This window comes from Silene latifolia, chromosome 1 (assembly GCF_048544455.1).
Source record: "Silene latifolia isolate original U9 population chromosome 1, ASM4854445v1, whole genome shotgun sequence".
In the NCBI taxonomy this organism is placed as follows: domain Eukaryota; kingdom Viridiplantae; phylum Streptophyta; class Magnoliopsida; order Caryophyllales; family Caryophyllaceae; genus Silene; species Silene latifolia.
Window position 1 is genome coordinate 182,260,372 of NC_133526.1, and position 14,810 is coordinate 182,275,181.

A 14,810-nucleotide genomic window follows, 5' to 3' on the forward strand; every position below is an offset into this window, starting at 1 on the left:
AAATAAATATGACATGAAGTGGAAATCGGGAACTCACAAGACTTTAGGCGCAGAAAAAGGAAACCTCCCCAAACCAGCGTGAGCTAGGAGGTTTCAGTAGCCAGCAGTACTACCAAGAAGTACCTGAAAGACAGAAAATACCACGCATAAGACTGAGAAAACAATTTTGAAGCGGTAATTATGTGCATAATAATAAAATAGAAGAAATCATAAATATGACGGAAAATAAAGTGGAGTAGAAAACTCCCTCAATTCCGCAAATCGACCAAACACAACAGGGGAGAGGTCGTGAACAGGTACAGCAGTGCAGGGCGGTCGATCGACCACATAGCCCAGTCGATCGACCAAAGTGAACAGGAGCAGAAGCTCCTGGAACTGTGCAGTCAGTCGATCGACCGAAAAGACTGCTGTAACCTTCTTATTTCGTCGTATTTGCTCAATAACTTAAGCTAATGAGGTCCAAAAACCTGTAAGTGAACAATAATACGCGCCCAAAATTGCGCAAAACCCAAAGTAAAGTCTAAAGTGCTTAAAAATCCTAAACAAAATAATTAAATGCGAAGTCTCGCGCACACAAAAGCAATAAAAATAGGTTCGAAAGCAATAAAATAAAGGTTTTTGATAAAGCGCGAGATCAACTAGTAGTTGATCAAGAATGGCCACGGTATGGCCCACTTCGTCGGCTTCTGGCTACAAGAGGTAGCCTCAACGGTGCTCATCTTCTCAGCTGCACCCTTCTTAACTTCATCATCCGATAAGCTCAACGGATCAGCATCTTCAACATCCCCCCAGTCAATGACCTCGTCTGACCCATCAGAATCCAAGTCGGACTCCCTCACTTTGACTAGCTCATCTTCAAGCTCCTCATCCGTGCCATAGCTAAGGCAACCAAGACCGCCTCTCGAAACGACTTGCTCCTTCACAGCTGGAGCAACAGGCATCTCTCCCTTCCCCAAACCAGTCCTGCAATGTTTAAAACAGAAGAATCTTCCTCCACTTTGCTCCCAATCTGGGGCGGAGGTGTTACAACAGGAGTAGGAATAGAGACAGGCATATCAGAAAGTCTAAAATAGGATTTCTTTTCAGAAACCGTATTGCAAGTGACAGGCCACATGGGGTCTTTCTTCCTAGCTGTATGGGCAAAGACAATGGAATGCTTGCCTACCTTGAAGGTCAGGGTCCCAGAGCCAACCTCAATAACTGCACCAGCAGTGTGCAGAAATGGCCTACCTAGAATGATAGGTATGTGTGCATCTCCGGGCATATCGAGCACCACGAAGTCAACAGGGAAGAAAAAATTCCCTATTTGTACGGGGATGTCCTCTAAGACTCCTATTGGCTGGACCGCAGAGCGATCAGCCATCTGGACGGTCATGCTCATAACTGCAAACCTATTCAATTTTAACTTTCTAGCAAGACTCAAGGGCATGACGCTAATACTGGCTCCTAGGTCACATAAGGCTTTCTCAATAGGAAAGGTGCCAATATTACATGGGACAGAAAAACTTCCCGGGTCTTCTAGCTTAGGGGATGCAGTATGAGACAAATAAGAGCATGTCTCTTCACTCAGTGCGACAGTATGCACAGTTTCAAGTGACTTCTTTTTAGAAAGTAATTGCTTCATAAACTTCATATAAGCAGGCACTTGATTGACTAATTCAAGGAAAGGTACTTGTACGTTTAAACTACGAACAACATTTTTAAATTTATTGAAAGATACCTGTTCCTTCGTCGGCACTAGTCTCTCCGGAGAGGGGCTGAAAGTAGCAACTTAGCCCTCTCCTCTACAGCTCTCATGCCGGCGTCGGTGGACTTAGGCTGGAAGTCCACTACCTTCTCCTTATTGAAGTTTGACCCCTCTTCAGACCGTCTCAAATATGAACCATTAATCGTCGTTGGGTCGTACTTCGGAACCGGAACAGACCCATCAGCACTCGGGTCTTGACTCAATACTTTCGGAGTTGTCGTACCCCGAAACAAGTGATCTCTCAAATTATTGGGCATTGGAGGACGAAATTGTTCAATATCAGCAGCGGTTCCAGTCGATCAACTGGGTTGGTCAGTCGATCGACTGGCTTCAACAGTACCAGAAGCTCCTGTAACCCGCACTTCAGTCGATCGATTGGGTATGTCAGTCGATCGACTGACATACCTGCTGTTCGTCTTTTTCTTGTTCTTATTCGCTCCAGCTTTCTTTTGACTTGGTTCTGCCTCATCTTTTTCAGCAATGTCCTCAACCATAATGGGCCCATCAAGTGTAGACCCACTTCTCAAAGTAATGGTATTGAGGGTCTCTTTCTGGTCAGTTTGAGTCGGTAAGTGTCCCGGAGCTCGAGTGGTACTCTTGCTAGCCAATTGAGCAATTTGGCTCTCTATAAGTTTCATTCCGGCCTCTCTAGCTTGGGACTCTTTCGGCAACAAGTTCTTGAATTCAGCAAAATCAGAACCATGGGATTGTTGTTGCTGCTGAGGGACATATGGGGGCTTTTGATATTGTTGTTGCTTATGATGAGGGGGGACATAGGCTTGCTGCTGCTGCGGAGGTGGAGTTGGATTTAGGACATTCTCGCTACTCCACCTCAAGTTGGGATGAACATTAGGCTCATAGTAGGTGTTTGTCTGCCTATAATGTTGAAAGGAAGCACAAGACTCAAAGGGACTAGGACAATTTTCTGAACCATGTCCCTCAGCTTCACACCTTCTGCAGACGAAAGGACCGTCTGACACAGCATTCACCTGGTAAATACCCCCTTTTGAAGCTCCTCCCAATTCATACTTGTCAAATCTCGCAGTGAGAGCTTCAAGTGCAGCTACAGAAGGAGATTCAGCACTTCTCCTTTGGTTCCCCCTGGAATTCCCATACTCAGCTTTATGGGTGGCTAAGTCGTCAATGATCTTCCACCCCTTAGTTTCTCCCATATTTTCTGCAAATCGGCCACTGGCTGCAGCATCCAGGATAGCTCTTTCATCATCGTAGAGCCCATTATAGAACTGATTGCACATGCTCCACTTCTCGAACCCATGGTGCGGTATGGTTCGCACCAATTTCTTAAAACGGACCCATGCCTCATGAAAGTTCTCATCCGGCCCTTGTTTAAAGCTCGTGATCTGAGCTCTGATCGTATTGGTCTTCGAGGCAGAAAAATATTTCTTGTAAAATGCCAAGGCCAACGAATTCCAGTCGGTGATCCCATGGGCAGCTCGATCCAGATCTCTATACCACTCCCTTGCAGCATCGCGGAGTGAGAATATAAACATAGTCTCCTTTATCTGGTCCTGGGTCACTCCGGCCGGCGGGGGTATAGAGCAGCAATAATCAATAAATGTCTCCATGTGCTTAGCTGCATCTTTATTTGCAGCTCCCCCGAATTGGTTCCTCTCAACCATATTAATATATGAAGGCTTCGGTTCGAATTTTCTAACATCTCCCGGTAATTCGAATCCTTTGTAAAGATTCGCAGCTGTCGGCTCAGAGTGACTAGCTATACTCGCTTCTTCAGCCATGACTGGAATTTCTGGAGAAGTGACGGTCTCAGCTGAAGAGGTGGAAGTAGGAGAAGAAGGTGGGTCTTCCTCGAATAGAGCGTTCTCGTAGTAACTTGACAGAGTACTCAGCTCTTCCTCTGTCGGCAATACCCTAGCTGATCGCCTCAACTCACGCAAGGTCTTCTCAATCTCAGGATTGATTGGTAGTAGTTCACCACCCTGTGACCTGCGCATAAGATGAAACTACAAATAGGATATAAGAAGAGTTTAAGGAACAGATGTCCCTTAAACTAAAAAAAACAGACTAAAATAAAACAATTAAAAATTTGAACAATTGCCTCCCCGGCAACGGCGCCAAAATTTGATACCCGTCGTTGTGAGTACCAAAAATAAAATTTATATTTCCTATTAAAACTAACCTAGGCTAGTGGTAACAGGGTTGAACCACAAGGAGACGAATGTAATTAATAATTGTCTAATTCTAGTCTAAGGTAACGAAAGTGGGGGTTGAATTGATTTGGTCTATAGCTAAAGGCAAATAAATAAAGTAAACTAAATAAACGGATAAAACAGATAAAAGAAGGGTACTAGGATGGTCGGTTTACTATAGTTTCGGCGGCAGCATACTAAGTAGGTCTAAATCAAACACATGAGGTGGGAAAACAAGAGGTCCTCTCGGTCCACTCTTAACAAACAGCATCTTTCGATCTCGCTGCAAGTCCTTAATATCACTAATACTGAATCTTGTCCTGAAAAGTGACTAACAATCTAAACTTTACCTATCTTTCGATCTCAGCATAGTTTAGTCATTTTAATTGGTGATCTAACAACTTTCCCTATCTTTCGATCTAATGGGTAATTCGATTATTAAGCATTAACCTAGTCGCATGCATTCGATTCGTTAAATACAACAATTAAATCAATTAAAACGAAGGTAAAACCTCACGTGGTCAGTCGATCGACTAGGTATGGCGGTCGATCGACTGACACGCGATTTCAGGCCATATTATTCTACGCCGCCTAATCTATAGTTCCCCCACATCCTAGCACGAATAAATTAGCTACTCATACTAAGAATGATAACAACAATAAGATTGACTATTAAATCTACTGAATTCATGATTAATACGGAAAGATAAATAAATAACATAAAATGATAATATTGGCTTTTGAATCTAACTAGCAATTTCTATTCTATCAACGAAATAAGGGTGAATTGAAATAAGACAGAGGGAATAACGAAATTGCAGAGGAATGATTAAAAGCACGAACAAAAATCCAATGTGAAACCAATATTCCAAACCCTAATTATTGATATTCTAAAACTGATAAGAACTGAATGTAAAACTTAGATAATAATTCGATGTCTATTCTGAAAACCTCAGCTACGTTATAAAGGAAAAGTACGCAGCTATTATTCCTAAACCTAATAACTCATGGGCTTGATAAATCTCGATCTTTTAATTCTCGTCTGAAGTAGCGGTTTGGTCGATCGACCAAGCATGGCGGTCGATCGATTGCTCTGAGCTAAACAGTAGCTACTGGAACCCGCAGGTTGGTCGATCGACTGAAGGCAGTGGTCGATCGACTGAAGTAGCTGATAGTTGACTTCTATAATCTCGTGGATTTGTCTTTTGGGCCTTGAAATGCGCACCAAGCTCGTTCCTTAAGTGGATACTTCACGTCAAATGCAATGCAGGATACTCGGGGACGGATTTAGCTCAATTTCCGTTGAAATCTTCACATTTCTGCAATAATGTACAAAAACACGAAAGTAGACGGAAATAGGGGAAATGGTAGCTTAAACTACACAAATGAGCTCTGAAATGCGTGTAAAATGAGATGTAAAACATCATATAAAAGACACGCATCAACCGCCTCGGATCCGGTAGCCTCCTCGGTCACTGCAGCTCCTCCGGGATCATCTTCCTCCTCCAAGGCCTCCACGACGGACCCCGTAGGTCTCAAATAGTACCCTGCGATCAAAAGAATAAACAAAAAAACGTCAGCCGAAATTTCGGCATTATGACGGCGTAAATTGGACCCACCCAGAACAAAAAAACAACCTGCAAAGCAAAGCAAGGGCAATCCTACCCAAACCCAGCCAAACAAAACAAAAACAATTCACAAAAACGCACAAAAAAACGACTTGCCCTTCTTTTCATTGAAAAGACGAGTCAAAACAACCACAAAAAAAAAAAAATGGCGCTCCAAGACCCACACAAGGTCCGCCAACAACCCAAAATGCATTCCCAATGCAACGAGAAATTTTTCTACGGCTCAAAAAGGCAATTTATACGCCAATTTGAGCACAAACCGGTCAAAAATTCAAAAACGACCGCAAAAGGCAAACGTGATTTTATCACGCCTCAAGGTGACCTAAACTACCAATAAGGTCCATTTCAAGGCAAACTGACTCAATTCAAGCCAAACAGGAGCTTATTTTGTCAGACATAAGACCGTCACAAAAGGCAAAAATTCCAACTTTGCCCACAATACCCAACGAAGGTCCACAATGGCAAATACGGTCTTTCCCGACTACAATGCAACCTAGTGGGGCCCATTATCCAAGCAAATAAACTTGGCATTGCGAGATGAGACAGTTTCTCACCTCACTCACGTTTTTCGAGCATGGGGAACGGGGACCAAAATGCAAACTAAAAGCACCCCTATACTCCTAAACATGTTTCTAACCTAATGCAATCATCAATTTCACTAGAAATGGGCTCAATCAAAAACGCCCAAATCAATTCTCTAGGGTAAAACTTTCGCCCTAATTCAATCTATCAAATGACCAACAAATTTAAATGGATTCACGAGGAAATACGTACCTTGAGATGACATTGATGATATCGGCGCAAATGAAAGCAAGCTAAAGGACCAACAATGGTGTTTTTTGGGTTTTCTTGTGTCGAAAGGTTGAAGATGAATGACGAGCAGCCGAGCCTCGCGTCTTTTACAGAAAAATAGGGAAGCCCCTTTGGTTCGCCAGGTGGCTCGCGCCTAAACCAGGCCTCCCCTTGCTCTATTCAGTGAATTTTGGGCTTTGGCCCAATTCCCACATAACAAACTTCAAATTTTCATCGACGACCTTCAGGGCCGTTGTTTTCTCAAATACAAACACAAATAGTGAAAATATAAATTCACTATTTTCTCAAGATTCAAACGACGGCAATTAAAACCGCCAATTTCAAAATAATAGTGAAAACTCAAATTCGCTATTTCTTCGAATTTCAAACGGCGGCACATAAACCGTCACTTCAAAAATAATGGTGAAGATTCCAAATTCACTATTTCCCACACATGTCAACGACGGCACATAAACCGTCACTTCAAAAATAATAGTGAAGATTCCAAATTCACTATTTCTTTCAGATGTCAACGGCGGCACATAAATCGTCACTCCAAACGCGATAGCAAAATTCAAAATCTGCTATTTCCTTCAAAACTCAAACAAACGGCGATTAAAACCGCCACTTCAAATTCAAAAAGCAATGAATAGTGAAAGTTCTAAATTCACTATTCCTCCAAATGTCAACAGGGGGCTTCCTCGCGGAAACCGCTTATTTCGTCAACATTGATAGTGAAATTCAAAACTCACTATTTCCACGGCGGCATCACGAGTTCGCTACTTTCAAAACAAGCCCATCTGATGCGGCTATTCTCACGGTCGATCAACCGACCGTACCATGGCTAGCGAGCCTTACAACGCATCGCGGCTGGCGAGCCCTCCTCAGATACGCCCCATGGCTGGCGAGCCTTACTACGCGTCACGGCTGGCGAGCCCTCCTCAGATACGCCCCATGGCTGGCGAGCCTTACTACGCGTCGCGGCTGGCGAGCCCTCCTCAGATATGCCCCATAGCTTGCGAGCCTTACTACGCATCGCGGCTGGCGAGCCCTCCTCAGATATGCCCCATGGCGCCTTACAACGCGTCGCTGCTGGCGAGCCCTCCTCAGATATGCCCCATGGTTGGCGAGCCTTACAACGCGTCGCGGCTGGCTAGCCCTCCTCAGATACGTCCCATGGCTGGCGAGCCTTACAACGCGTCGCGGCTGGCGAGCCCTCATCAAATACTCCCCTTGGCTGGCGAGCCTTACAATACGTTGCAGCTGGCGAGCCCTCCTCACATACGCACCACAGCTGGCGAGCCTTTATCCGCAAACATGCAAGGACGTATCCGAAGATGCCTCAGGTATGACTCATTCTTGTGGCCGGCGAGCTTTTGTACGTAGTCTAACGGACTTTAAACGACCCGTACGGATAGTCGACAGACTCTAAACTATTCCCGACAACAGGTCCTTAGCTCGTACTCTCGAGTCGCCTTGGCGTCGCCCTTCCCGACGGCAAGTCCTTGGCCCGAGTCCTTTCAAGCCGCCTTGACGTTGCTCGGGTCTCCGTGTTGTAATATTCAATTGACCTGGGCGCTCTACTTTGACTTTCGCCCTGTCCAAGCCTCAGTCAAAGTGGGGGCTCTGTAGATACCCAGTATCTGCTGAGACTCCAACAAACATCCGATGATTATCGGACTATAACATGCTTTGGAATCGCGGCGTTTGATCGACAGTTTGTGTACAACTGTACGTCGGAAAACATAAAACGATTTCGATTTCAAAACATTTCAAAAATACCTGGAGTGTTTAATGCACGACGACGGGGTCGCAATGACACTAACTAGAGTCAAAACCGACACCGGACCAAAAACCGACTCAAAAATTCAAATCCCGACTCCAATAACGAGTCAAACCGAGTCAACCACAAAAAACAAACATTCAAAACCTTATATGCTAAGATTTCCCGGATTTATGAATGGTCAAGTACCAAACATATGACTACAAATCCTAGGATAGAACAAATCATGATTGCTCTTGTGTGAAAGCGACAAGACAACTCGAAGACCCGCGACGTGGCTCGCGCCTCTTTGAGCAGCCCAGGTGGCCACGTCGCTCAAAACTCACCCAACCACTCATTTTCCTATAAATACCCCTCAAATGCCCCCATTTGAGAACTTACGCGAGTGCCCGCCCCCTCTTTTCTCCCTTAAAATTCTCGACTCGACTTCTTAGGTCACAATCCGACGCGTATTTCTGACCTACCGATCGTAAATACAAGCCTTACACATTGTTTGGTACCGTCATCGTGCATTAAATCACTTGACCAACCACTTCGACCACTACACCGTCACTAATCTTAAAACACTCTTTTTATTTACCAAAACGGTTTTAAACCGACTTTTTTCCGACCAAACGAGTTGTTACACTTACGTCGGTCACTCGCCATAACCAAACATGTAAGTATGAGGGTGTAAAAATCCTTCTTTAAGTTTTTATTTGTTTCATGACTATAACATGCTAAAACATGCATAACAAGAACCAAAACATGGAATAAACGAGCCAAAGCTGATTTTTGGCCTGAGACAGAAGCCCCTTGGTTTGCCGGTTTGCCCGCGCCTCAATGGGGTGTCCAGGTCAGAAATCAACCGTGTTTGTTCTCGACATTTCCCTTTAATTCATTTTCATATTTACGACCGGCACTACTACAAATACAGGCTATAACAACGGTAAAAAACCGTTGTTATATAAAAAAGCGGACGCTGTTAAAGCGTCCGTTGTAAAAGGTTTTAACAACGGTTTGTTTTCTTAAGGAATCCGTTGTTAAAAATATTAACAACGGTTTTAAGTATTAAAACCCGTTGTGGAAAGTGTGACTCAATTTTGGGGGGAAAGTTATAACAACGGGTTGTAATATACAAAATCGTTGTTATAACTAAAGACAACGGGTTGTTTGTAAATAACCGTTGTTGTTTGTTCTTAAAAAATAAAAAAAAAATTAAATTAAATATTACTAGATGCATGCATAATTACGGCCCGTTATAATTCCGATGCATGTATTATTACTGCCATCACTGTGCATATGAACGGACAATATAGAAGGAGAAGGGTTAGTAATAAGATTTGAAGCAGCATTGAGAGATATGATGATGATTATGGCACAACTTCCTAACATATATATTAATTAAAAAACAACTTAACCCACACATTGCTTAGTATAAATACATTGCATTATCTCAACTAACATTTCCATTATCTCAATATATACATCTCCAAACCCTAACTGCTAAAACAAATCCAAATAAATTAACCCTACTTAATCTTTCAAAACAAACTCCAAACTCCAACAAAATGAATGATATCATCCTTAAGACTCTTACTATGATCGAGAACAACAACAGTTTCATCCGCCGGTTGCTCCATATTGAGGAAAGTTTCAGGAGCTACCTTGCGGATGCTCGATCCGTACTGAAGGACGCCAAAGAAGATGGCTTGACGGAGCAGCAGCAGTTGCAGCTATATGACGATATAGCAACTGCTGAACGGAACCTCCAAATAGCCAAGGAGGAGAGGACGGATATGATAGAGGAGAATAAGATCCTCTATGAAAATATAAGAATTGCATTTTTATTAATGTAATTTTTTTTTTTAATTTATGTATTTATAAATATATATATATATATATATATATATATATATATATATATATATATATATATATATATATATATATATATATTAATTATGTTTATCTTGCTTCTTCATCTTGCTTCTTCTTTGTTTTACTAACTAATTATGCGAACAATACTTAAACAAATAACATAATGGTCGATAAAAACACATATATGCAAATGACATAATTAGAAAAAGAAAATAATGAGGATGAAACTAACAATGACGGCGAGATTTACCTGATAATTACAGAACGTAAGAGACGATGAAATCAACAGTGACGGTGAGAAGATAAAGCGACGATGAGAAAGAGAGAAAGAGACGATGAGAAAGTGTGTGTTTTGTGTTTGTGTTTGTCTGCTATGTTTGTGTTTGTGTATTGAGGTTTGTGTTTTGTGGCTGCAGCAGACTTGTGTTTGTGTGGTTTATAGTATGGAAGGTATTGACAACGGTTATTAAACAACAACCGTTGTCAAATAAGTTTTAACAACGGTTGTAAAAAACAACCGTTGTCAAATAAGTTTTAACAACGGCTGTAAAATACACCCGTTGTCAAATATGTTTTAACAACGGGTTTCAAAAGTAACCGTTGTGATTACTTTTCACTAACTTTGCGCCAATTTTGCGCCAAATTATTAACAACGGTGCCGCATGTGTTACCCGTTGTTAAACCTAATAACAACGGTTTTTATAACCATACCCGTTGTAATTCATTTTAGTAAAATTCGCGCCATACATTCTACAACGTCTATTGTGATTTTCGTGAATAATCGTTGTTAAAGGGGCGTTGTAGTTGCCTGGATTTGTAGTAGTGCGGTTTTTATTATTTCAAATATTTTCGAACCCTTTTATTTCATTTTATTTGTTTTAACCATAAAACATTTTTTTTTCACCCTTGGTTCCTCATACCATGACGGTTAAATCCGTGTTTCGGTAATAATATTTGGTTAATAACATTTAAAAAGTATTTTAAAACCTTTTATTTCATTTTTGGGAGGTATTTCAAAGCCTTTCATCATTTTCTTATATTTTCAAAACAAACATATTAGTCACCAACACAAAGTCATCCTTGGTTCTACATACCATGCCGGATTTTAACCCGGGTACGATGATGAGTATCGACTAATGATATTCAAATGAACTTAAAATAATTAGTTCATAATTGTTTTCAAAACTATTCATGTCAAGCTTGTCAAAGTCGAACCCGACACCGAATATCATCAAATAATGATGATTATTCGAGTCTCGTTCCTCAAATCAACAAATACGGTCTAAACGACCCTTTCAAACCAAATTGGGTCAAATACCCACTTTTCAATACGTTTTATAAACATTTTTCAAAGGTCAGAATACGGCATATCACCGTAGGTTGACCCGCGCCTAAAATAGGCCTTTCAATTCTCATTTTCAAAACCAGGGGAGACCTCCTTGCATCGCCAACAGGCTCGCGCCTCATATGGCTGCCTGGTGTAGGGTATGTTCCCCTTTCAGCATTAGTCCAGGACGATCCCGACTCCGATTAGCCCAGATATAGGACGGATCAGATGACTATTTGCTCATTCAAAATCATATTTGCAAAATGCTTTACTAAGACAAATTGATCACGTTATGCACCATAAACCTAATACGGTAAATGGATGTTTAATTTCCGTCTTTCATGCAAATCAACCATAAATCCCACTCGCCATCTTATACTTGATACTTGGATTAAATCAACCGACTTAGAATGCTCTCACATGTTAGGTTTAAATTATTGGATGCGCATTCATGCATTTAAACCGTTCTATCAACTTTTGCATTCAACCAACCAAGATCGATCGAGAGAGGCCGCTCCGCGGCGGGATTGGGTGTCTGATTAAAGGGCTTCCCAATACGTACCTTCACCTCTTACTCAGAAACTTTGGATAGTGGACGACCTTATCCAGGGCGTACGAGAGTCATTCTAGAGATATGATGCTAAAGAGGGACGATTTCCTTATCTTTAGTACCTATGTCAAACGCTACTTTGTGCTTCGATTTGACCGAGGTATAAAGTGGATTTCGAACGGGTTCCAAGCATCCCACAAATGCTTAGTGGTGACTCCGAACATCTCTAATCGTTTCGAGACCCTTACCGAGACGAAACCGACCGATCTAAAACGATCCGGTCGAAAGCATTTTTACGCCGCCGAGCGTGGCTTTCAAAAAGACCGATGCGCGTCCGCAGATCGAACCGGACCTGCAGGTGGGCCATGTCCACACTATTACCATTGAGTCTTGTCATAAATTATTTGACGATATTTGCTCCAACCACAATCTCGATACTACTAGAGAGCTTCATTTTGGGATCGGTTCCGATGGAAACCTTAATTTCATTACTTCCACCATACCTCCTACTATGACTAGATCTTTTGTGGATGCGTCTCGGGAAGACCATCTCGCTAAATCTATGAGATCCTTATCTTTGGAAGAAAGGGATGCCAAATCTAGTGGGAGTCCTAGCAAGAAAGCTCTTGCAACTAAAGGAAAATGGTTCAAAAGGAAGGGAAAGAAAGGTAGAAGATTCAACAATGGGAACAAAATGGCTAGTAGGACTACCAAAGGAGCCAAAGTTGATGATGAATGCCATTATTGTCATGGCATGGGACATTGGATGAGGAATTGCCCTATATATTTGGGAAATATTAGAGATGGACTTGTTATTCCACTCGGTAAAATTCCTTCTGAAATTTATGTTATTGATGTAAATTTTACTTCCATCACAACGTGGGTATTAGATACCGGTTGCGGTTCTCACCTTTGTAATTATTTATAGGGGCTAAGAAATGTGGAAAAGCTAAGCAAGGGCGATGTTGATCTCCGTCTTTGGAATAGAGCTAGGGTAGCGGCCACATCTAAGGGAACTTATGTGCTTGTTTTAGCAAATGGATTTGAGTTGTATTTGAATAATTGTTTTTATGTACCTTCTCTTTCTAAGAACATTATTTCAATTGCTATGTTAGACATAGAAGGTTTTAATTTTGCCATTAAAAACAATTGTTGTATTATTTCAAGAAATGACTTGGTCATAGGCCGAGGCTCTTCTATTAATGGCATTTATGTTCTAGAAACTTCTAATCCAAGTAAAGACATCTATAATATACAATCAAATAAACTCAAATCAAGTGATCCAAATGAATCATACATTTAGCATTGTCGATTGGGTCATATCAATGAGAATCGCATTAAAAGATTAGTTTCCACTAATATTATTAAACTATTCGATTTTCAATCATATGGTGTACGCGAATCTTCTCTCCTAGGAAAAATGACTCGTAATCCTTTTAGTGGTAAAGGGATTAGAGCTAGTGAACTATTGGGACTTATACATATTGATGTATGTGGACCAATGACTATCACCGCTAGGGGAAATTATGATTACTTCATAACCTTCACCGATGATTTAAGTAGATATGGGTATATCTACTCAATGAAGTATAAGAGTGAAGCTTTTGAGAAATTTTAAGAATTTCAAAATGAAGTAGAAAACCAATTGAACAAAAGGATAAAGGCACTACGAGTATCTTAGTAATGAATTTGATTCACACTTGAAAGGTTGTGGCATTGTGTCACAACTCACTTCACCCGGTAACCGCAACTTAATGGTGTTGCCGAAAGGAGAAATTGAACCCTACTAGATATGGTTCGATCCATGATGAGTCAAACCGAGTTACCTGACTCGTTTTGGGGATTTGCAATCCAAACTGCAATCAAATCATTGAATAATAGTCCAACAAAGGCAACCGAAAAGACTCCATATGAGATGTGGAAAGGAAGGGTTCCTAATTTATCCTAAAGGAAGATTTGGGGATGTAATGCTTACGTCAAGGCAAAGACCGACAACAAGCTTGCCCCACGATCCAAAAAATGCATCTTTGTAGGTTACCCCATTACCTCTAGAGGATATTACTTCTACAAACCTCAAGAAAATAAAGTGTTTGTATCTAATGAGGCTGTCTTCTTAGAAAGTGAGTTTATTTCTAAGAGACAGAGTGGGAGAAATTTTGAACTTGATGAAGTTCAAGAGCCACAAACCGAAGTAGAGACGTAAGAAGACGTTCCTTCGTCGTCTAAATCTGTTGTTATTCCTCAACCGAGGAGGTCGGGTCGAGTTTCTCACCATCGTGATAGATATGTTGGACTTATCGAAGAGGATGGGACCCTCGATGTGTTACTTTTAGAAAGTGACGAACCCGCCACCTACAAAGCTGCAATCTATAGTCCCAATTCAGCTTTATGGCTTGAGGCCATGAAATCCGAAATGAGTTCTATGCGTGAAAATCAAGTCTGGAACTTGGTGGATTTGCCTGGAGGGGCAAGAACTCTTCAGTGCAAATGGATCTTCAAAGTAAAGAATGGCATAGAAGGACATGATGATGTCTACAAGGCTAGGCTAGTGGCAAAAGGTTTTACTCAAGTTCATGGTCTTCACTATGACGAAACCTTTGCTCCCGTGGCTATGCTAAGATCAATTCGGATACTGTTAGCGATCGCCGCATTTCATGATTATGAAATATGGCAAATGGATGTCAAGACCGCTTTTCTAAATGGGCATTTAGAAGAAGAGCTGTACATGATACAACCTGAAGGTTTTGTGGATCCTAAAGATCCTAACAAAGTATGCAAGCTTAAGAGATCCATTTATGGTCTTAAGCAAGCATCAAGAAGTTGGAACCATCGATTTAATCAAGTCATAAAAGAAAATGGTTTTACTCGAAGTATTGAGGAACCATGTTTATACATGAAGTTAAGTGGGAGCAATGTTGTGTTCCTAATATTGTATGTGGATGACATACTACTCAT

The 14,810-nt window shown here is 41.4% G+C and overlaps 1 non-coding gene across 1 annotated transcript; it reads left to right on the plus strand.

Moving 5' to 3' along the window:
• Positions 1 to 3,016: 3,016 nt before the first annotated feature.
• LOC141622377 (small nucleolar RNA R71) lies at positions 3,017 to 3,123 on the plus strand. The gene has a single exon (XR_012532949.1). It is a non-coding gene; the product is annotated as a small nucleolar RNA R71 (small nucleolar RNA).
• Positions 3,124 to 14,810: the final 11,687 nt, after the last annotated feature.